Source organism: Colias eurytheme, chromosome 26 (genome assembly GCF_061535395.1).
Source record: "Colias eurytheme isolate Ceu_HAF_F1 chromosome 26, ilColEury1 Martin Lab GWU primary, whole genome shotgun sequence".
Taxonomy (NCBI): Eukaryota; Metazoa; Arthropoda; class Insecta; order Lepidoptera; family Pieridae; genus Colias; species Colias eurytheme.
The window spans coordinates 340,205-364,964 of record NC_143005.1 but is presented as its reverse complement, the minus strand read 5'-3'; the positions used below and the strand labels follow the sequence as shown (position 1 = coordinate 364,964).

Here is a 24,760-nt window from a genome sequence, read left to right as displayed (position 1 = left end):
TGCAGGAACATAAATCACAGGCCCGAGATTGTGGTCGCTTTAAACATTCAACCCTATATAATTTATTTATTTATTAACTTTATCGATGCTACAGTAAGTTAATATTTTAAAAGGGTCGAAATGTTTATAAATAAGAAACGTAGACATTGACCACTTAATGTGAGGCCTTAGAATGGTTCACCGCGAAACACCAATAAAACGGGTGAAAAGCATTTACAAGCTCAGAGCCATAAACCTGCATCTACCTTTATAAAATCGATTACGTGAAGTTTAGCATTTGAGTCGCGTTTCCCGATTCGATAAGTCTCCTCTCGTCGAATTTTAATGCGACACGACTGTATTTTTGTGAACATTTTAAATACATCCTTTTCCCGTACAAAAGAGTGAAATAATTATAAACTTGAAAATCTTTTCATTTTTGAAATTATACCTTTAATTATGCGCTGGAAGTAGGTCGAAGGCCGCGGGCGTTCGGCGCCAAAATTGTATGTGACTGTGTCATTGTTTCTTTATATTTTCGGTAACGAAGCAAAACGGCGAGAAGCGCTTTGCCTTTTTAAATTTCCTGCTTCGTTTAGCTTTTGATGTTTTGTGTATTTTGAACGGAATTCATTGTAGGCCTAAACCATTAAGCTTTTGGTATTTTTGTTACTTCAAAGAGTTTGATGACATTTTGTGTGATAAATCTTATACAGGGTGTAATCGTTAAGTGTGCACAAGCGATTATTCCGTAACTATTGCAGATATCAAAAAACTTTAAACTGATATCGAAAGTACTTAACCTAATGAGTAAAATGGCCATAAAAAATTTTAAAAAATAAAACGAGAAATATCTAAAAATGTTACATTAAACGCTCCCATACATTTTATTTCCCATACATTTTGTATTCATAGGAGATTTTAGAAGTCATGTCCTCATTGTGCAATACAATGAGGAGCTCTATTTACAGTTTCTAAATGAACTTCCCTTCAAATTTGCGAAGTTATTAAAGCAGAAAACCAAAAAAATAAAGAAAAAGCTAAAATGTTTCATATCAAATGTACTAGGCTGATTCAAAAGTAATGATAATTGGGTATTTCCTGTGCACATAAAAATATAAAATAAATGTTTTTTGCTTGCTCATTTACTCACTAAGTTATCACAAAAAAATCATATAAACAGGCCACGTCTCCAAGTATTTACATTAATTTGAATGTGAACCGTGAGTGCCAGAATGTTTCCCGACGAAAAGAAGAAACAACGATTCGACATTTAAAGAGTGAATTTCTAAATTTTTAATAAGATCAGAATAATTTTTTGTCACGATTTGTGACCATGGACGTTACCCAGGTTCACCATGTTAATGCTGAATCCAAGAAACCATCAATGGCTTGGATGCGAGCTTCCAAAGTGACGATGAAGAAATTCACAGTGAAAATTAGTGGGATAGATTAAAGCTGTAGTTTTTTGGGACGCTGAAGGCATAAGTATGGTGGAATATTTTAAGAAGGTAGCCACTATATTGGGCTCTTACTACATAGACCAAATTAAAAGATTGCGGTAGGTTAGTAAAAAAAAGAGACACGGCAAACTGCGGGCTTGAGTGTTGTTTCACCAAGACAACGCACCAGACCATAAAGCGTCAATTGCAATGGCTGTCATTCAATAATCGGCATTCCAAATGCTTGAACACCCACCCTGTTTGTTAGATCTAGCTCCTAGTTATTTCTATCTCTTTCCTGGGCACAAGAAACACCTTAGGCAAGAAATTTTATGACGACAGCGAAGTGATGACCGTAGTAGAGGGGTTTTTGTGGATGAAGTCAAAGTTTTTTTTTCTAAGTTTAGGAAAAAAAATATCAAAGTATATTATCTAGTTAGAAGACTATCTAGTGAAATACATAATTACATATTTTAATTGTAATGACCTCGTTTAATATTGAATATCATTACTTTTGGATCAACCCATGTACATGGGATATTCGTTTCTCATACTAAATGTATGGGAGGGTTTCAAGTTAATTTTTTTAGATATTTCTCGTTTTATTTTTAAAAAAATTTTATGGCCATTTTACTCATTAGGTTAAGTACTTTCAATATCAGTTTTAAGTTTTTTGATATCTGTAATGGTTACGGAATAATCGCCTGTGCACACTTAACGATTACACCCTGTATAAATGTAATACCTATAAAATACTTCCTTAGCTTGGAAAGTCTATTTTCAGATAAAGAACTAATAAAACCTGTAGTCATCTACCTAAGTCTAACGTTCCGGACTTTCCTAGTAAATAAGTTAAATATAAATGAAAATCTACCAATTGTCCGTATTTATGCAAAATGGAACCACTCGACAAATTTCGTTTTTTGCTTTTATTGAAGAATACTCATCCAAAAGTGGTCTAAATTCTTATAAAAACAAGAACCACATGATTTTTACGTTGGAAACAAGGTATACTAAAAGCAGAAAGGAACCACCAGCAACAACGAATAATACCATATTAAGCAAAACCGAACCACAGCACCACGGGACTGCTTTGTTCAAACAAATAAACGATATTACTATCATGTCATTTTATACAAAACAGATCCACACCTACTTGGTACCATTATACATTACACATATTTCTATTAATAACAATTATTTTTAATACACAAAATGGAACCAGGTTTCTGTGGTATGGTTATGCGTAAAATAAATACATAATTTAATTGTAATTTTTTATTGCAAAATAAAACCACAAGCATTCGGTTCTATTATGCATAAATAAATATTGTAAAACGTTCTGAAAACCATCATCGCTATATGGAACCAAATGCCTTGACTTGTTACAATGCTTCTCATCTTTAAACAACGTATTTCATTACTTATGTGCAAAACTCCGATTTTTTAAGTAAAACGTCGAACATCTGTCAATATAGGTGACATTCAGCGAAGTAGTTCGAATACGCGACGGTGTTTTTTTCCTCCGCGAAGTAAGTTCTATTGTTTTTGTTAATTACCTTTAAAATTAATTGTGAAAATGTTTAGTAATAAATAAATAAGCAAGCAATGGGTAAGAAAAGCATTGGAGACGAACACCGAAGATAATAATGAAGATACAACGGGTAAGTAGTTTTATTTAATGCATATAAGTACTTATTGAATCTGAGATGCAGGTACGCTTTATCCACTTTTGATTCATTCCCGATTGTGGTGTGATTTTAAGAAGATAGTTCATTAAGTAAGTACAAGAGGAATCCTCTGTGGATTTACGTATTTTAACGACAATGTCGTTGTTCACGAAGGCAAGTCGAATTAAGAGTCATTTTGTTACGATTCATCTGTCATTGTGAGATGAAACTACTAAAGTCTAAACCCTGTTTTAAAAATAACTGTTGATGATCTAGGTACCTACCTACTATTTTGGTAAAATACGTTTAGATGTATTTCTGATGCCGCTGTAACAACAAATACTAAAAAACAGAATAAAAAAAGACGTGTGGCACTCGGGGACTGCCGCGGTAAAGCTATTGCATAGCATGCCTTCAAGCCACACCTCCGAGCCCGTCGGAGTGAGGTTTTTTCGTAACGGAATTTCTCGATTCGGTCCCCGCGCTCAAGGCCCGCGATAGAAGCTATGCAATAGCTTAATAAATATTTAAGAAGCTCCCATACAATAAGCCGTGATTTTTTTGGCGTTTTTATAGATAATGGCATGGAACTCTTCGTTGCGCGAGTCCGACTCGCACTTAGCCAGTTTTTTGTACATGGCGCATGTACATACAACATACTTAGTCGTCTAGTAGGGACACGGCTTTATAAGAACTAATAATATTTTGCTGTCGCCATATACCTACCTACCTACGTATAAAAGCCACGCGGCTTTATTATTTTGATTTAAAGCTTTTTTCTTTTTATTACAGAAGATAACGAAGAACCTTATACGTCGGTGCCTCTGGAGAAGCTTTCTTCACCTTCTAGCGATATTCAGTCCATATTACATCTCATTCCACAAGATGCACAGTTTTTATAACGGTCTCATTAGTGATGATGCAATAGAAGACCACATAGATGGACTAGACACGGTGGATTTCGAAATCCAATTTGATGATAACGTCGAATAAACGTCCTATATAAGTATTATTTTATGTATTTTATTAATTAAAGCTTTAATTACGATATTATAAATACATAGTTTCATTTATATCATGAAATCCCTGGGATGTGGTTCCTTTTTGTATAAGAGAAAACCTATCAATTGATAAATGTTAAAAGGAACCACATGCACATTTTCTTAATTATCTAGAAAGTTTAAGAATATTCAGAGCAAATTTATATACACATACTTAAATAAGTAATTTATCAATGAATTTAAATAAAATAAATTTTAATTTTACTTCATCTAACAGAGCTGCAAATGTTTTTGTAAATCCTTTGATATCTCAGAAGTGCGTTTTTGCTGGGTGGTTCCTTTTTGCTTAAATACGGACAATTATAAAACCAGTATTTGAATACCAATCATTAAATTGTATAAAATAAATAAAAAATATAGACATGTCTGTTGGTTGATTCCCATAATAAGCCCTCTATTTGCAAGCTCGACACAGAGGCACTCAGCGGGTCGTGTTTTTGCACCGTGCTATTCAAATCGATAGCTCAAGTGTGCCCGCCGACACACCGACGCCGCTCTCAATAAAATGATGTACCTATTATACGTATTATCAATATATCACACGTTTTCCACGAGGTCGAGTTTACACGATAATTTAATTTGTTTGCTGAAATTTTATTAAAACCGTTACGTATTAAAAAAATTTGATCCTGTTTTATGTGATGCGATGAATTCAATGTGTGTGTGGTTAATGCGTTTACGTATATATATATTTGAACGATACATACTGATCTATTTATTTATTTATTTATTTGATCTATATGTCATGTCGCGAGTATTATTTGCTATGGAAAATATTTCATTAAAGAAGTTAACTTGGTTCTATTTTGGTCGTGGAATGTTCGAGACATTGAGTGGCCGTGGGTGGAAGGGCTCATGCAGGCGCACCGGGATTAGCGGGGATCCTCCCTCGCATTGCGTCGTAACAAGCGGTCTGTGATCTGTTCTACAAACCTATTGTTAGCTTGAGATGGGATTTATTGATACATACACTGGTTAGTACGTGGGAGACGATGACGTTTGCGGGTTGCAATTACTTCTCACACATCTGTGATGGACATTTTATTGACTGTATTGTTTTCGTAATTTTGATTTTACTAAAATAGGACGTAGACACGTAAGATAAACAAAAGAGATTTAGCTGTTTATACAAGGTTTTCAGTTTCATAACCCGCTCTGCAATAGTTATAGATTTAAATTTGAAATAGGTATCTATAATTTTTGTATCCGTTTCGTTAATTTAATTTGCGTATCGTTAGTGGCTCTACGAATATGAACGTAATGGGTTTATGTCAAAAATAATTGATACCGATTAGGTCGGTGACACGTGACGGTAATCGTTTTGTTGAAACAACGAGATTTGTATGGATTATATCCCAATGCGGCTGTATGGATGGATGGACATTATTCTGATAGCAATACGTTGTTACGTTTGGAGTTAGAATTTGATTGGTTTTGTTTTATGTGTCCAATATTTTGTGAAGACCGTGATTGCCATAAATATGATAGCATTAGATTTAGGAATGCGAGGACGGCTTGTAAGATGTCATAAAAGGCCTATAAACGTTACATAAGATATACTTTCGGCTATAACAATGTTTTTATTATATTTATAAAGCATTTAGCGATGGTCGGGAACTCGCCTTCGGTAAATCACAAGCGGCGCCAACGTGCTCTGTCACTGGCCTGATGAATTATGACTCATTCAAAAAACTTCCCCTCATTTTTGGATAAACTTTTCAATAAATATGAACAACATTTTGTGTCGTGACTTTTCTATTACGTTGCTCTGGTTACATAACGCTTAAGTAAATAATTTGGGCGGTTATCCATTAAACTAAACTTAAATAATATTATAGATGTGCCAATAAACACTCGTGACACTATGGATGTATATATCATACTGGGTCTGGCGGTAATGATGTACATCATGGTGATGCTGCTAGTGAACAGCGACCTCTGGAAGGAGATGGACAACGACTGCCACTGCGACGACTGTCGCACCGTCTGCCACTGCCCCGTGCCCTCCGTACGTTCCGTGTCCTCTAAGATCGACATCGAATGCCGTTAATTGCTCAATTATTATAGAACTTACTAGGACATAGTAAAACTGTAGTGAAGTGTTATATAGTGCGATAAGTAGGTAGTGAATTGTTAGATTATTGTCGTGATACAAGTGATGTGTGGGTGCGGATGATGGAGCCGTTCGCGCGGTTGATGGAGGGCGCGCCGCTGCCCGGCGTGCTGCCGACGCGGGACGCGCGGCCCCGCGGCGCCCTGGTGCACGCCAGCCTCGCCGCCGCGCCCCATCTGGGCGACAAGAAGGGCCGCCACCTCACAGGCACCTTCTGCCTCACTGGCGACACCATGGAGGGCATTATACAGTGCCTGGTGTTCCTGAAAGCGTTCTCGGTAAGCGTAGGCATATGTTATGTTGACTGATTTAATTAACAGGCTTGTAGAAACGAAGTTTTGATTGCCGATGTCTGTTTAAAATAATTCATGTTAGTAAAATCATTTTGTTGATTTACTTAAATTAATCTTCAAATATAACAGAGATAAGTACTATTTAGTTAAATATATATCTACCTACGAAATCTTTCTGTAAAGTATAAATCTTTCAATTTACGTGGACCAATTTCCTATAGGTAAATACTTAGAACGAATGAAAAGGTTCGATAAACAAACGTCGGGGAAAATTAGATGCACTACAGTTTCATGGAAAATTCCTCGTCTCTCGCAAAATAAGCTTCGAATTATTTTCAATCTGAGAATGTTTTTGTCATTCTGTATTTGAAAATTTCCATTTACGAAGCAAACATTTAGCTAACGGGATTTAGTTGGAAACTCTTTGAAATTGCATAGTTTTCGTAAACTGATTAATTTACTAAAAACACATATTGAAATAAGATTTGAATAAACGTAATGAAAACATTCAACGAGGACTTACTTAAAACTTGAATGACAGAGAGAATATTATAATATCAAACGAAATAGATTGCTAGCGTTCTTATTTCGTAAATTAAAAAACGATGCTCAATGAGCTTTCCTTTTGTATACAAATTTGGTCCGTAACGAGCGAGCCAGCGATAGACTGAGTACTTTTAATATTATCTTAATATTCCCTTTGTAAAAAAATTCTCCCTTCATCTCATTGGGAACATGATTAATTCATGTAACGCTGGTGTGGAAATGTTCGGCCCTCCTTACCGAACCTTTAAATATGTATACGAGACGAATGGCGCTCATAAAGCCCTGTCTCCATTGCACAGGTTGTTGATGAATACTTCGCATGACTTCTGTTGTCCTAGTAATATACACGTGAAAGTTTGGACGTTTACAATCAATCACGCAAAAAGTTTTGTGCCTGTTTACATGGAATTTGAAGTGAAGATAATAAGTCGGCTTCACATGGCGTTACGATTGTCAGAGTGAAGCTGTTGTGTGTTTTGAATCTTGTACTTGAAGTGAAGATAATAAATAAGTCGGCTTCACATGGCGTTACGATTGTCATAGTGAAGCTGTTGTGTGTTATGAATCTTGTACATTGATTAAAATAGCAATAGTCTATTTTATAAGATTATGCGCAGAACTGGAAGTAAAAACAATTTAAACACTGTCTTCTGGCAACAAGCTCGTAGCTGGACACAGCTTATTCCGTACGACACTGTGGCCGCACCTTCATTGGGATGTTTCAAAAGGCTCGTTCATTAGGAAAAATAAAGTTGTCCGGCCGCAGTCCGTCCCGAAGTAATTGTGCCGTCCACAAAGACGCAGTGCGCAATGCCTCGCTTTAGTCCTCTCATTTGCATACTCTTAGCGTCTGTTGGTTTATTGTGGTTGTAGTGAACACAGTGACATGCTTCGTTAGTGTGTTTAACCGTTTGTAGTTTTTGTTTGAGTGTATGGGTTGTTTGCTGGTCAATAATTTATGCAAAGATCATTAAAGTTCTTTTACTTTTGTTTCTACTATAACCCCTGATCTATTTTTTTATTCATTAAATAAAATAATATCTACGTAATTCAAATGACAATCGAAGTAAATATAGTTTCGAATCTACATAAATATCACAAACTCATCAGAAATAAATCAGATATCTATTGAACAAGTATTTTTCCAAATTAGTTCCGAATTTAATATCATTATAGACAAGCCACACTATTTTAGTGTTGGAACATGTCTGTAAAAATGTCTACCAATATTCTTGATAATACAAATAAATTAAGCGACTACCCGCATAAATGTTAACGCGTATTTAATATCCAGGGTCCGGATTTTCAGGCTGACAGGGTTGGCTGGCGGCACGTCGGTTTCAGAGTATTAAGGCGTATTTACTGGACTAGTTCTATAGCTCGAGGCAAGCCGGTGGTTAATGCTTGTACATTTAGCCAGTGTAGCTGCCATAATGTCATGTAGCTGTAGCGACGTAGTGAAGCTATAAGCTAGGTTTTCTAAATTTGCTAAATACTGAATTTCGCACTATTCACTAGACGTGATATTTTCTTTCTTTTACAAATTTGATACAAAATATATTTTTCTTCCATCTGCAAAACTTCTACTCGCTAATTTAAACTTTATGCAAAACTATCTACGTACCGAATTACACAACTAAGGAAAACACGGAAAACAGAATGTAATACCTGAAACTGTGATGTCTAGAAAATGTTAAGAACATGTATTGCTCTTCACGGTGCTCTGTGATCATTGAAGTTTTTAACTATACAAAGAATTCTAAAGAAAAGTTTCCCACGAAGACTTTGCCAAGATAATAAACATCCGAGTCATCTCACGGTGTTTCAAAGACACGAGTGACATAGCTATATAGATACATGAAAATACAGCAGTCAGAAGTCCAATTTATCAACCCATATGGAGTGATGTACAAGTTGGTTCCACGCTGTTAATCTTCCCCGAGCTCCCAAAATGCATCTCGGAGAATAATATCGGTTTAATGTAGCGCGGCGTGTGTCGCTAAATGCTGTGGGTAAGCTTTGTTATACCAAAACTCGAACGTTATATACTGAGCTTATTTTAAAGCACGTCAAAATGTTATATTGTATAACATAGTACCATTTTAAAGATATTTTGTACAAGAGCCACAATAATATAGGTGATAGGAGTGCGAATGTGTTTTTTGTGTAAAATATTGGACAGGATAAATATAAAACCATAAATGTCAGCTCGTGTTATGCAACATCAGGAATCGGATCACGACCATAACGTCACCGGCCACCGCGTTCAAAAATATACGAATTGGGTTACCATCCGCCGCGGTCTAGCGAAAAAAACATGATTAACTAACAGCGTACGTTATTTGTATGTGTAGCGATGTACGTATATAACGTATATAAATTGTTATGTGTAACTTACAGGAACATACATCCATATTAAAAAAATTGAAATCCATATAAAATTCGCGGAATTATGTTGTGAAATGTTATACGATGTTCCTTTATTTCTCAGTATTTCATGTCCAATAATTAACGTAAATGGTTGGCGTCGTCGACGACAGTACTAATAGTAAGCTCATTGATTTGCGATTAAGATGGAATTTAAGAAGAAATTTGGGTTCAGAGTTAATCAAGTACAACAGAAATCTAACTTATTTAACTAAGAATCCACGATTGTGATGTGATGTTATATACGAGTGTATAAAATAAACAGATTTGAATTTTATTATCTGTATACAGCCTAAGGCCGTGACTCGTGGCTCTTTTAATGATCTCTAAATTTTTCAGCCCATAAAATTATTTAAATGCAAGGTGAGCGTTGTTTATTTGGACATTTTTATATTTTAAAGGGTTTGCTGGTCCGCAGCCAACGGCCCCGTGTAATTGATAGCGAGCGGTTAACTGGAGGCTCTCTTTTCATAAATTGGACGAAATTGCTTTAAATGAGAGCGTTTTTGTTTAAAAAAGAAAATATTTATGTTTGTGACGAACCACGCTTTTAATGTACATTTAATACAATGAGCTTGTAAAAGAGTTTTGTTTCGCATTCATCCTTTGATCTAGAGACTAATAAAAAATTTTTTGGTCAGGCAGTGTACCTATACAAGAATGTTCATCTATTGTGAAAGAATCCCATCTACCTACCAAATATGCTTGCATAATATAACTAATCTGTTTTTTATGAGCAAAAAACCTTGTTTCTAAAATATTTAGATGGAAAAGCGTAAAACTAAAAATAGGTCAACCCGGAGGCAGTTGAATGAATTAAGCGTTTCGCCCTCCGGCCCTTCGCTTTCACTCAAGTTGAATTTAATTACCTTTAACTGAGTCTTGCCGGAACCAACTATCGTCTTACTAACGCATTTCATGAATATTACTAGTAATATTATGAAGTGAAAACTTTATAGACGTAGGTAGGTACGAATGTAGGTACTACATCTATGAGCCGTGACTCGAAATTTAAAGTAGATATTAAAGAAAAACGTTAAAAGCTGGATTAGCATATGTAATATTTTTATTTTTATTCTGCTACATGATATTGGGCGGGCAGCGTAATCTGTATAAGCGTCTATGCATGTTCAAATAAGCTTTACCTTAATACATCTCATAGAGATAATTTAAAATTCTACAATCTTAATAAAGAGAATAGTTTCCTATAAGTAGATATGTTTACAAAAAGTACCGATTTTGAAAATACTTTGAAAGATTTGAGGTACAAACATTACATTATTTTACCGTACAACCGGGCGGAGCCAGGACGGGTGGCTAGTGAAATATATAATTAAATGAAAACTGACTGATGGAAACTGAAATTCACTTATAAGAATCGCATGAGTAAATTCCAATAAAGAGATACAAATTCAACGAAATCCCTTTGAAAGTTGAAATAAAATGCAAATAATAAATTGCATTTTTAAAAACAAAGTTGTATTAATAAAGTAGGTATGTATAATATTGCCTTTTATTTTTTTTTAATAAAAATAAGCATATATAAAATGGATCTAATAAAATCACATATTCACATAGGTACTAGGTACTTACCATATCACACATTTTAGTACTTACCTGTCACTATAATGTTTTCGATAAAATTCTACAGTAGGCATTATAGTGGGAATCAAGGTGGGAATAGAGACTGACAATTGAGTCATCTGATTCTCAAATGAAATGAAACTGTATACCTTTACAAATATTACGTAAACGGATTGGTATTTATTCAAAGTTGATCCGTTTGTTTCCCAAATGTTAAGTTCAAAGCTTTTACGTCGCAAGCATTCCTTAAATCAGTTTTAATTAAGTTGGAAAGCAATCTGTAACCAATCTAAGTTGACACCGGTCTATGCTCGCCACCTGTCGGCTTGAGTAGCCCGACATTATGCCTCGGTTACATTCTAATGGACCCGCATTGGAACCCTGTTTTAGCGAGATGATGAATAAAACATTGGCTTTGACAATCGATTGACGGTGGCGCGCCTTGTGGCCGTGGATTATTATTGTTATTAAAGGTGGAAGTAAACAAAAATCCCAACAGATTGATGTCGTGATGTCGCTTTAGTGTGTATTTACAAAAATTATTATTAAATTTTTTTACAAAAATAAGCAGTTTCTTAACACGGTTTCATTCATTTTCAGAAACACGCGTTATAATGCAATACTGCTGTTTGTGGAATATGTTTTTAAATTTTATCTAGGCGTTATTGGAAATAAGCATAACATTACAAATTATATAAATAAAGTTACTATATGTAATTAAGATATAATAATTATTCCAGCATTGAAGATGAGAATTTGTTTCAGCAACAGATTCTCAGAAATGTAACAAAGTCGAAGTAGGTAACTTAAAATGTTGTCTAAAAGACTGTATTACGAGGATGTAATTAGAAAAACAATTTAGTCTGGTTATTATAAAAAAAATTGTTCGGTTTTTTAGAATTTGTTATTAAATATTTCAAACTTAAGTCTTGAGGTTCTTTATTAATTGTTTTTGTAGTCGCTTCTCTTAACTGTGTCTATTTCGAAGAAATGGATTCGAAGTGTTTTCTCGTGGGGAAAATTATATTAAATTGTCTGCAGGCAAATGGAAACACAGTGGGTTGTAAGTGCCACTAGAAGAGAAATTAATTGTTAAAATAATACTGCAGTTAAAATATTGTTATTTTCTTTACATTTGTAATTTTAAAGTACCTCGTAGGTACTCGTAGACGAGGTTTCTTCAAATTCAGACAAATTAATTTGAATGGGGAACAAACAGGATACTCCCATGACCCATCTCTTGTTTTAAAGCAAGTTGTCGAGATCTTACTTATATCTCGATAATAAACCTACCAGGTAGGTAGAGGTGGAAACGAATGGTTCAATTTTCTAAATTCAATTCAGCACGACGTCACAACGGAGTACAAATGTGTCAAATGTGAGTAATTGTGACGCATTATGAATTTGACTCGTCAAATGCGCGCATTGTAATGTCAACTGAGGCGGAATTACGCGAGATCTCTTTGTGACGTCACAAAAGCGCCCTCCATTAGTGCGCGGGTTCCGTACGTGTTTTCTTTGTGTTAACGGACCCCTTCCTAACAACGATATTGTGATTTCCATTTCGGGATCGACGTCTGTATCTACTCGCCCTGACCTACTTTAATGGGATTCCAAGAACTATGATAGATTTATTCGCAATTTATTGTATGATTGATACGGGAATTAAATTAAATACGGATTTCTAAAATGTTGTATAACGTAGCTATTATTGGATTTATGATTGCTGTGAGTTATTTTTATATTGATAAGTTGATGCAGCGCAAATTTTTATTTTTATTACAATATTTTTTGCTAGGATGAGCACATCATATAATTAATTTAAACATCACAAATCATTTATGCATCTTACACCGAAAATTGAGCAGAATTAAAATACTTAATTACAGAAGAGAAAACAACATGTTAGTTTAACAATTTATTTGTTTTGTTCATGACCAATGATGCCATTGGCAATATTGCGAAAAAACATTAATTAATATTACATATCTGCATTCTGCATACAGGTATATTTTTATATATTTCAGTTTGATTTACAAGTGAGCCAATCAATTATGCAGTCATTGTGGTTACACACAAAGTTTTCGGTTGTACAGCCGAACACTATGGTCAAAGCAATTATTTCAAAAGCAATTTGTATGATTAATATTATTTCAGTTTGTTTACTGAATGTGGGAACGCAATCCAATGGTAAGAGCAAATATTTAATTTTTATTTTTGGAATTTTTTATGATCAAAACGTTTGTTGCGAAATAGTTTTTCTTCGAAATTATAACTTAGATCTGCGCTAAAGCGTGTAGTAAAAAAATAAATAAAGAGTCAATTTGGCTGCTGGAATTAAAGGTACAATAAAAAAGTATTTATCTTTGACGAGTTGTTTTCAATGAAGCCACCAACACGACGCGAGCGAAGCGTGCAGAATTGATAACATGCGAGATTTGCCGCCAATACCTTGCCTCTGCCGTGTCGTGATTTGAGTCAATCGCTTCAAATCAAACCAATAAGCTATTTAGAGTATCGGATAACAAATGTTTATTTGTTATTATTTGCGCTAGTCCTTTTTGTCTATATTCTGTTTTTGTGTTAAGTTTTCCTCCAATTTGTTTCGCGAGATTTTATGCGGATTTAGTAAATCCAAATATAGATACAATTTCATTTACGTTATGATTGTTGTTAGTAAATATTTTGTTGTTGAAAAAATATGTATAATCTTGACAATTTTAATAAAGCGATTAAGATATGTAACAACAGCGGGAAACTCGTATTTCCTTAAAATTATTGGTGTAGTAAGAAAAAAGGATCCTTCGTGTATCGTAATGATGTTTTATTGAAAGGAAATCCTTTCGAAATGGCAATATTAATTCGATCCCGCGGGAAATTCCCCAGGCCGCTGCTCACCGTACATTCGGAAATTAAGTTTGTCACTTCGGGACACTTTTGTACAAATGTGCCGTCCCCGCGATACGCATCACCCGGGAAGGGTTGCCGAGTAATGGCTCCGAAAGTTGAACATTACCAACAACACCCACCATGCTTAACTTTAATTGAATACTCGGGATACAGAGGAATTATCCAAATTAATTATTTGTTGCCTTAACTGCTGCAATAGCTTACAATGCCAACTTCCGATCTAAATTTTGTAAAGCAAATTTGAATATAATTGTTCTATTTAATTTAGAAAACTTTCGACTTGACTTTCATTCATTAAATGAGTTTTCATTCAAGTACGTGTTTTATTTAGAAGCATCAAAGAAGATTTCTTACAATAAGTGTTCTTCAGCAATTGTCATTAAACCGGTCTCCGATTTATATATAGGTACAATTCTTGTACGAAAATAGATATTCAAATTACAAAGCGAGTCTTAATAATTCCACTTTTAATACTGTATCTAAATTGGAATTATCTCCAGTCCCAGCAGCGCCAACTCGATGCCCTGGGAACCGGGAGTTACCGCCTCGGAGGGATTTGCCTCTCGGATAATGTGGATTGTTGTATTTTGGGGATTTTCTAAAGCCTTTAAGAAGTGCGCGTTAATGTAATATTTGATGATATTCGGAGAGATTAGACGGGATGAAGTCGTAATACACGATGATTCTTGTTCACGCCGCATTGGTTTCGGCGCAGGTATGACTAGACGGATAATAAACTGCTTAGCGATATAAAATAACCAGACAGACTTTGTGTCGCGTAACGCGTTGATACAAAGCCTTAAACTAACTAGACTTAAACTAAGTCGTTCGCTTAAAATGAATACAATGAGATGTTGTTGCTTGAAAATGTTTTAGAATTTTCTAAAGTTACCATGTGTTGCAATTTAGGTTTTGAAATTAGAGGTATTTCTTTTATTCTTGATCAATTTATACATCGATATGTATTAGAAATTGGATATCCAAAGTTAAATTTCTGGAAAGGATTGCTTCGAAAGTGTGAACACAAGCTCTCCCCGAAGACACGGTTGCGCGAGGGCCGGGTTGGCGGTTAATTTGGCCCTCCACTTGAAATCAAATTACGTCTCTTGCTCGGAATGGAAAACATTTGGGCCTGCCGCTGACGGCTTGATTACGTATCGATTCAGTCGTCACTCCGTAGCCCTTGCCTCTTGATCATTCTTCAAGATTTTTGGTCTCGAAATATGTATTATTCAATTTGCTGTTAGTGGCCTTTCTTAATGGGACTTGGTTTATCACAACGTCTGGCTCTGTTGATATTCAATAGGTACAAATTACATCTACTGATACAACGGTGTATCAGTAGATGTAATACATACTTTTCTTAAATAACTTTTCATTTCTATTTATGTACATTAAACATGTATTTTGAATATACGAGAAACTTAGTTTAATATATGTATTATATGAAACCTACAAACAAAAAGTGTGTGTATATGTATTAATTGTGATAACAATATATTAATCTAAAGTTTAGTGTGTGAATTTTCGCACATTTTACTTCTTTTAGAAGCGTATCGCATTTGACAATGATGGCGAACCCAAAAGTTGCCTTTAAAATAATTCGACCAAGAAAATCGATGGCTTTGTAAATATTGTAAAAGAAAACTTTTCAATTTTCTTGAGACTCTTTTCTTTTAAATTGCTTCTATATCGAGTTTACAAGATTGGAAACTAAATTTTTTTACCAAATTTGGAAATTGGGATTTCTTCTTGATTTTTATGTACGAAATATTTTTATTAACAATTATTTTTTTGTTTTCAGTACGTAGGTACCATATGACTGTAAGACATACGATAGTAATGTAATATTATATTGTGTGTGTATTATTATTATAATGTTGCCTGTAAACTGGTAAGATCTACATAATTAGTTTAGGTAAATAAAATCAGATTGCTAATTACCGACTTCTATAGGCATGGGATATGCAATGTATTTGCCGTCTCTAATAAAAGAAATGGACGCTACTTTATAACGTTATGAAGTTAATTCGTTTGAACAACAACAAAATACCTACACATAAATGCCATCACGGATGTCCATTGTCCGTGTACCGGGGCATCATGACTTGACAGGCACTCGACCCTCAGAGCAGAGCCGGGTCAGTTTACAAACGGCCTCCGTTCACCTCCAGAGCAAACACCTTATGTTTATCGAGTGATATTATTTGTAAATTAGTTTCGTGCCTACGCATTTATTTTCTTTTATTTTTGTACTGGGATTTAAGGTTTTGGTTTTCGTAATTTATGTGTGTAGACAAACTCATGTTGATTTGAATAATCGGGTCACTTTCAAAGGGTATTTTGAATCGTCATATTGAGAAGAAGACATATCGTTCTTAGTAGTTGTACTGCACTGTCCAAGTTAAAGTGTTGGTCCACAAGGGAGATGCAATAAAAAAATACTTATTTATTTATTTTATTTATTGTATACACAGTAAGGAAATACAATGATGCAAAATAAAAGATATACAATGGGCGGCCTTATGGCTATAAGCCATTTCTTTCAGGCAACCGTCTTAATTAAGTACTTATATTCATGAAGGTATCATTAAATGAAACGGTAACCATTTGATACAATACCATGTATGATTTATGTTGTAATTAAATGCAAACAGTTAAGTCTTAGAATGTGTTTCGATCTCGTAAATTATGTGTGACAAAGTCCCTTCGATCAATGTTGCTTTATTCAATTAATTTAATTAAAATCATTGAATACAGAGCTTGGCAAGGTCCGCTCGTAACTGAGGCAGATTGTTGCGCTCAATATTAATGAAGTAATAATTTTTAAACGGCTTCAATCAATTGAAAATTATTAATAATTAATTATTGGTAGAATTCATTATTGTTTGAGTTTTCCAAGAATTATAGTTGTTGTGGAATATACTACGACAGTAAATTATATAGAGTTGTGAAACGATACTAGTAATCATTACTTAATTTATTTGTTCATTAAAGAAAATGTTATACATTTTAAGAAAAGATGGGTTTATACATTGGATAAGGCATAGCAAAACCTTCAGTGAATCGTTCTTAAATACTTTACATAAAAATTGTAACATGCTGAACCAAGTTCTTTCAGGCTAATATCACAGCTGATTAATAGTTACTCTAATATCCCAAAAGCTATACAATGTAGGTACAAGGTAGGTATACCTAGGTATATAAGTGGAGTAGAGTAGAAAGCAGGTTTATCAACAGCGGCATAAAGCTTCTTTACAGGCCCACTGACACCATTCCCCATTTATTCACGTCTCTGAGGTGCGAAAATTCTGCGCGATTAGTGCCCGCTAATGTCAAAGTTTTCATTTTAGTTTTTTCTTTGTACCCGCAGTGGTTATACTTGTAAATAAGGTCTAGAGATGAGCGCGACTAATTATTAATAAAGAAACATAAATAGCTGAAGTGAATATACATGCGTGATTTTTATTTCGTTTATTATTATTTTAATTTCATTTCAAAAAAATGCTATAAATACCGTAAGTTTTATACTGGAAGCATAGCCTCTCGGGCAACATGTTTTCATGACAGTGTTTTTCATGTATCTATAAATAAATTTAAATAAAAATAAATACAAATCGCAGCATAATATCCATTATATATAACATTTGACATGATCCGCACGCAATGCAGTGCCACATAAAATTCTCTTTCTATAATTATTCCCTCACTATTTTAATAAACACTTGTAGTGAAAAGCTCGTTGACAGAATTCAATTTGTGCCAGCGGCTGTTCGTATTCATTTCTATGGTTGAATATATTTTATTTCATCTTCATATTTCAAAGCGCGCTCTGTTACAAGATGAAAAGACAAGCGCGGCAGCGGAATGCCGGGTTACACTAATTACGTGGTTAACTTGATAAATGAGATGTACGCTTAATAAGCTAAGAGCCTTTCGTTTACGTGACACGACACGATTTAAATACAGCGGGAATTTTAAATGCCAGCCCAGGTTTGTGTAGTCCGCACGAGCTTTCGACGGTTTATTTTTAGTGCTATTTAGAGATGAATATGTAGATATTTTTTGGGCGATGAACGTGCTACTGATCGCAGTAATGTAACACAATGTGTCAACTTAGTACATTGGTAATACAACGCGTCAAGTTTATTGTAAGAAAACTCGACAAAGCTGTAAGAAAATTCTTTCATAAAGCAGCAAATCTGTTTGAATCCTAAACAAAATTTGTCTATAGACAAATTAGCATAGATGCCAATTCCTTACGTAAGTACACCTAAACTGTGCGAAGAAGAAATCCAAAGTGATTTTTTTCCACAGAATGTTGGACTAAGTAGCGGCAAATGAAAGTCACATAGAAGTGTTCACAAATGTTTTATTTCAAGAGCAGCAGTCGGATTGTAATTCGTATGTAATGAGCTACGAGTCACGACAATAGATCGCGCGTCGTGTGCGAGTGGTGTAATTGCATAATTACAAAGAGTCGCTCTTGACATTTGCACAGTGCTGCCGGAATATATTGTATTATGTAGTTATTCCCACTCCACTGGAATGAAATACAGTGACATACAGTTTACAGTTCAGTGTTGCTTCTATTTCCTACAGTCCGCTCCTATGATTTGAGCTTTTCGTTAAATAAATCTTTCGATATCATTTGAGCTTTTTTGTTAAATTAAGCTTTCCATGTGATTTGAGCTTTTCGTTAAATCAAGCTTTCCATGTGATTTGAGCTTTTCGTTTAATAAATATTTCGATATCATTTGAACTTTTTGTTAAATCAAGCTTTCCATGTGATTTGAGCTTTTTGTTAAAAAAAGCTTTCCATGTGATTTGAGCTTTTTGTTAAATTAAGCTTTCCATGTGATTTGAGATTTTCGTTCAATAAATCTTTCGATGTCATTTGAGCTTTTTGTTAAATCAAGCTTTCCATGTGATTTGAGCTTTTTGTTTAATAAATCTTTCGATATCATTTGAACTTCTTGTTAAATCAAGCTTTGCATGTGATTTGAGCTTTTTGTTAAAAAAAGCTTTCCATGTGATTTGAGCTTTTTGTTAAAAAAAGCTTTCCATGTGATTTGAGCTTTTTGTTAAATTAAGCTTTCCATGTGATTTGAGCTTTTTGTTTAAATAAGCTTTCCATGTGATTTGAGCTTTTTGTTTAAATAAGCTTTCCATGTGATTTGAGCTTTTTGTTAAATCAAGCTTTCCATGTGATTTGAGCTTTTTGTTAAATTAAGCTTTCCATGTGATTTGAGCTTTTCGTTAAAAAAGCTTTCCATGCGATTTGAGCTTTTTGTTAAATTAAGCTTTCCATGTGATTTGAGCTTTTCGTTTAATAAATCTTTCGATATCATTTGAGCTTTTTGTTAAATTAAGCTTTCCATGTGATTTGAGCTTTTCGTTAAAAAAGCTTTCCATGCGATTTGAGCTTTTTGTTAAATTAAGCTTTCCATGTGATTTGAGCTTTTCGTTTAATAAATCTTTCGATATCATTTGAGCTTTTTGTTAAATTAAGCTTTCCATGTGATTTGAGCTTTTTGTTAAATCATTTTGCATTTTAAAATAAATTTATTTCAAAATGTTAGGTACCTAGTAATTTGATTAGGAATAATAATTTTTGTTTTATACATTGATACTAAAGATAAAAGCTGTAACCTTAATTTAACTTAGTAATGTAATCTAATGTAATCTTAATTTAACTTAGAGGAGCAAAATAGCACTGCATTTCCGTATCGCAAGCAGAAAGAAAATTAATTTTATATTGACTAGGTTGACAGGAAGAACTCGGTATGCGTTTATTAAATAGTTACTGGCATCGGATGAAATTCTTTCCTTTTTTCCCGCCCAAATATCTGCAACAATATCGCAATATTGCCGTTCGATAAAATGTTTATTACGTTTTTTAATGTTATGAAAGTCATCGCCTTTATGAGTGACTAGCGGTCCGCCCCGGCTTCACCCGTGGTATCTACATATTTCGCAATAAAAAGTAGCCTATGTTCTTTCTCAGGGTCTAAAGATTGTCTGTTCCAAATTTCATCAAAATCGGTTAAGTCGAGGTTTATGCGTGAAAACAATACATACATACATAATTATATCTTCATAATTACAAACTTTTTCTCTTTATAATATTAGCATAGATCTACTCGTGAATGAAGATTTTAAAAAGGTATATCATGCAGGTTTATGTCCTTCCAAATGATTGACGAAAACATGTATACGTTAATTATAAATGAAAAGGGAAGCTATAGAGCTTAAAGAAAGGTTTATGAAATGATTAGTAGGTAAATATTATATTATAGTAGAATCGAAATGCCTTAAAAAGCTTCAAATATTGTGAAACAATGACTAGGTACCATCCGATCGAGAATTCTAAGTGAAATTGGCTGATTTCTCCTCTTAAATACATCTCTGCGCGCGTATGTAGGTATATTATTTTATATTCCCGTGTTTTGTGACATGTTAAACCAAATTTGACAGATTTGGGTTTCATTTTCATATGTTACCGCGCACGTGGCGCCAGCGTTCTCAGCTATGATTTCTCAAGTAACACACTATAAGTATAAGGAGAGTTATTCAGTTCTTTTTGTAAAAAAGTTATGGTTAGTCAATAAAATAATAATGGTTGTTACGACTTCTTTACCAACATGTATAAAATATATTTACGACAAATAAAGTTGAGTTAATTTACAAAGGAAAACAGGTTAAAAACTGCATTGCTTCCTGGATAATTTCCGATAAATTCCGAGTAGCTATTTGTTGAATGTACTTTAATTTCCCTTTGCGATAACAGCAGGTACTCGCAATAGAACCGTGTACAAAGAACAGCTGGTTTTATGAAATTCTTTCATCGGTCTAACTGGTAATGTTCCGGGGAAATGTACTTTGCTTGTCCATTTTATAATTTTCTAGTTATACTGCATTATGTCACAATACATAACAACACATCACAATCAAACTTATGGTTTTAATTTTTAGCAGTTGTTAGCCCCGTGAATTTTGTTACATTTAAATTCAAGAAGCATCTTCGAATTTGAATTATTTAATAATTATTTAACTACCTACACATGCAATAAATTATAGAGCTACATTAACTTTTCTGTTTTGATTTTTTTATTTAATTGGTGATTATAAAAAAAAAATAAAAAATATTCATAATACATTTCGTGGAACTCTACCGTGGCATTGCAAGACAGATGACGCAAGTGCCGCAGCTTGTGAACACCCCTCAGAGGGCCTCGTCGACGAGTGATTGACGAGTCCTCTCCGAGCACTCCGTCTTAATTCCCTCCACCGAACAGGCGCCATTTATTTTTCACGAAAATCAGCCGATACGCCGATGTAGGACACTTTGAGCAATCTTATTTATTTATGTTAAATATCATGAAAGCTTTGGTAATGCGCGAATAGAATATTTATGGGTTTAGCAAAACCGTCTACCAAATCGACTTTTTACAATACGAAACGATTCATCACCAGAGAAATAAGGGAAATGTTTTAATTTTATTAAAAATATCATAGAGAAAAAAAACGAAATAAATGTCTTTAAATAACCCGCATTATGGTAATGGAACCAATGACTGCATCTATTATGCAATTTGTGTAATGCACTACGTTTCACCAAACTGTTTATACGAACAAACGTGAGTTATACTAAAGCAGTGTCTCTTGTCGGGCCACAGTAATATCCGAGTGCCCCAAATGTTCCTACAGTCGGAAGATACCTTTTAAGAAAATGAATACAAGGCGGGAGTTTGGAATTTCCATGCAAATTTTATTTGATACAAGTTTCACAAAAGAGTTGTTCCGTATCGCCGAGCTGTGAGCACAATATCGGTAATGGCCTGCTCTCCTTCAGATGTTCATTTGTACTCTGATGGATTTGTTTTAGCACGCCATATAGACTACTTTATTATACGAAGTAGTTCAAACTACGCAATTATTGGTAGATGGTTGTAAATATTAATTTATTGTTCCTGCTTTATGTCTAGTCAAAAGACAGTTTGTATACCTAAATAAATATTCGAGTTTAAAAAAACCATGCTTCCCCATTGTATCTTTCTTAAAATACCGACGATTTGATCTTGTGGTGGGGAAACACAAGAAATAGACCTACTTCAAAATAAGGATTTCGTTTTAAATAAAGCTCTGTTTAATAAATCATGAGATGTAAAATTTTGCTTAAATAGGGGAAGTAACGTTCTCTTTAAATTTTACTTTCGTCCAACAAAAGTTTCACTGTAAAATTGTTATAAAGTAGAGTGCCTGGGTAAAGGTGGCAAGTAAAATATTTTCCCCAAAACAGGGCTCGTTAATGGGAACGAGAGGCACTTCACAAAATGTGAATGCGGGAACATTAGCCGCCGATACTTTTAATTCGAAAAGTGCGCCATTATTTATGACTAGTGGGGGTTTAGCCTCTGTCAAATATCAAACCGTGCATTAAGGCTCATCGATCATTGTCACTATTTGCGAAACCACAGCTTACTGTGGAAATTGATGTGAGCCAGTCAGGTTGATATCATTGTGGAATAGAAACTATTAGTTATCCGCTCGCGGGATTCTATTTCACTTTGCATTTCATGTGCGATATTTTATAGGCGATGCTAAATTCAATATCGATAACGTGCAATATAAAGAGTTGCCTCGATAAACAGGAAATATTAATTTAAATAAAATATAATGACTAAAAGGGAATAAGTGTATGCGTATTCCTTTAATTAATTAAAATACATTCACAGCATGCATTGTGGCGTAAACTCATGAACATTTCCACGGCCGGTGTGAAATTTGATACGAAAACAGAATTGAGCAGCAAAGTGTGGAACATGGAAAGCAAGAGCACAATTTAATATTTATAAATCGAGGTGCACTCGAACGGCTAATGGACGCGATATCGAAGTGGGGAGGTACTAGAGTACGGTCTCAAAAGACACGCCGCTTTGACACCCAGCACACCTATCATAATATTTACACCTATGATAGGTATCTATATGCACTGAAGCACGGAAGTAATTTATGATCTTGTTGGCAATGAAGACGCTCAAAATTCATCTGCTATGTTTTTACTATGAGTTTTCTGGTTTGAAATTGCGATATCGATATTTGAAATTTTATTATATTGGTTTCAATTTTTATGTAAGTTGCACGAGGAGAATATACCTTATTATTTTTATGTTAAGAATTTATAATGCCAGTACAAAAGTAATAGCTGTTATTTTTATTCAAAATACAGCTAAAAGATTGTATTGTTGTCTTTTAAAGTTGCGTTCTTTTAGGATTGCACTTTGTTCTCAACAGCTCTTAATTATCCTAGCTATTGTATACTTTAATCTCACTCGTCGGACATGACGAGATGTCATCAAAAAATGTTAATTATAAACGAATTAGCCCCTCGCTCTCAGAACAATGTTGACGCGAACCAAAGGGCCTCCAACAAAACTTGACGTTAAAACAAATTTACTAGACAATAGCCGTGTCTGTTCTTTTTGAGTGAAAATATCTTACAATGATTATGGTGAGTGTTGATTCTACTCTCGTTTTGTACGCGGGAACGTCGCTCCGTGCTAATGAATTTTTGAACGATACATAAAATACTGCTTTAGTCGTCGACGTTGGGAGGTAGGTGTTTTTATTTAAAGTGAAGAGGCCTATAGACACATTAAGTATTTTTTTGATAGGGTAGATAAATCTAATGTCACATAAGTAATGCGACTAAAACTATATAATTCATTGAGTAGTGCATAGTTTTAATACCAACAGAAATCTACGGTATAATAGTTTCAAGGTTGTAATTTCAGGCCAGAAAAACAAGAAACATATTAAAATGTGTTCAATGTAATATAATAAATAAAGTAACCTAATATTGATGTAACATTATTTATAATACGTTGTAAATACAAGTAAATGTATTGAAATATAAATATTAAAGTTATATCAAAGAAGTTTTTATCTCGGATTGTTTTATTCGTAATGCCACGTGAAGAGGGTTGGTGAGGGCTGCCATATCTCAGTTATGAGATTGAATTGCCGATAATAAAACTAAAGTGTTAGTAGGTACCTACTATGTTTGTAGTAAATTAATGTTACGAAGTTTTAAAATTAAAATATTAAAACATGAATCAATTAAAATATAAATAAATTAAATATAATTAGTAAATTCTGCATAAAGATTCGGTTCGAACGCGTGATAGAGCGTCGCGATACGAGGCGGAATTACAGCGATGACGTCACGGATCTTGGGATTAAATTGAGATGAAATAGACGCGTAATATATCCTATTTTTAGAGATGTTGGCTGAAATTATTGTTTCTTAAGCTGTTTAATTTGATTATATAAAATGGTATTACGATTATCTAAGCAAGCTGTATTCAATACTAAATTCTAAAATAAATACATCCATTTCGAAAAGCAAAACTGAACTATAAATATAATATATATATTATTAATGTTTTGATACTAAATAGATAATGCTAAAAAGACCTCCAAAATCTTAAATATACTGTGCTACGAATAATACATCTACGAACTTAAACGCCTACGAAACTCTACATAGATCGTAGGCCTCATTGTTCATAAAATATTACACGCAGGATAAACTTAGCTTAGCTTGGTCATAATATATCCTATTATAGTAGCTAGTAGATATAAATAAACGCGTTTTATTAAAGGAGTATATTTTCTTGAATTGTGTATCAAAAATGTAGCCGGTGTAAGCTTGAATAGGTTTTATTGTAGA

The 24,760-nt window shown here is 34.1% G+C and overlaps 1 protein-coding gene and 1 long non-coding RNA gene across 5 annotated transcripts in view; both read left to right on the top strand.

Annotated features, from left to right (window-relative positions):
- The window catches only part of rg (A kinase anchor protein rugose), a 402,779-nt gene that overhangs the window by 88,051 nt on the left and 289,968 nt on the right, over positions 1-24,760 (top strand). The window lies entirely within an intron of this gene.
- LOC149896980 (uncharacterized) lies at positions 2,995-4,148 on the top strand. Its single transcript, XR_016458223.1, has 2 exons — positions 2,995-3,085; positions 3,884-4,148. It is a non-coding gene; the product is annotated as an uncharacterized LOC149896980 (long non-coding RNA).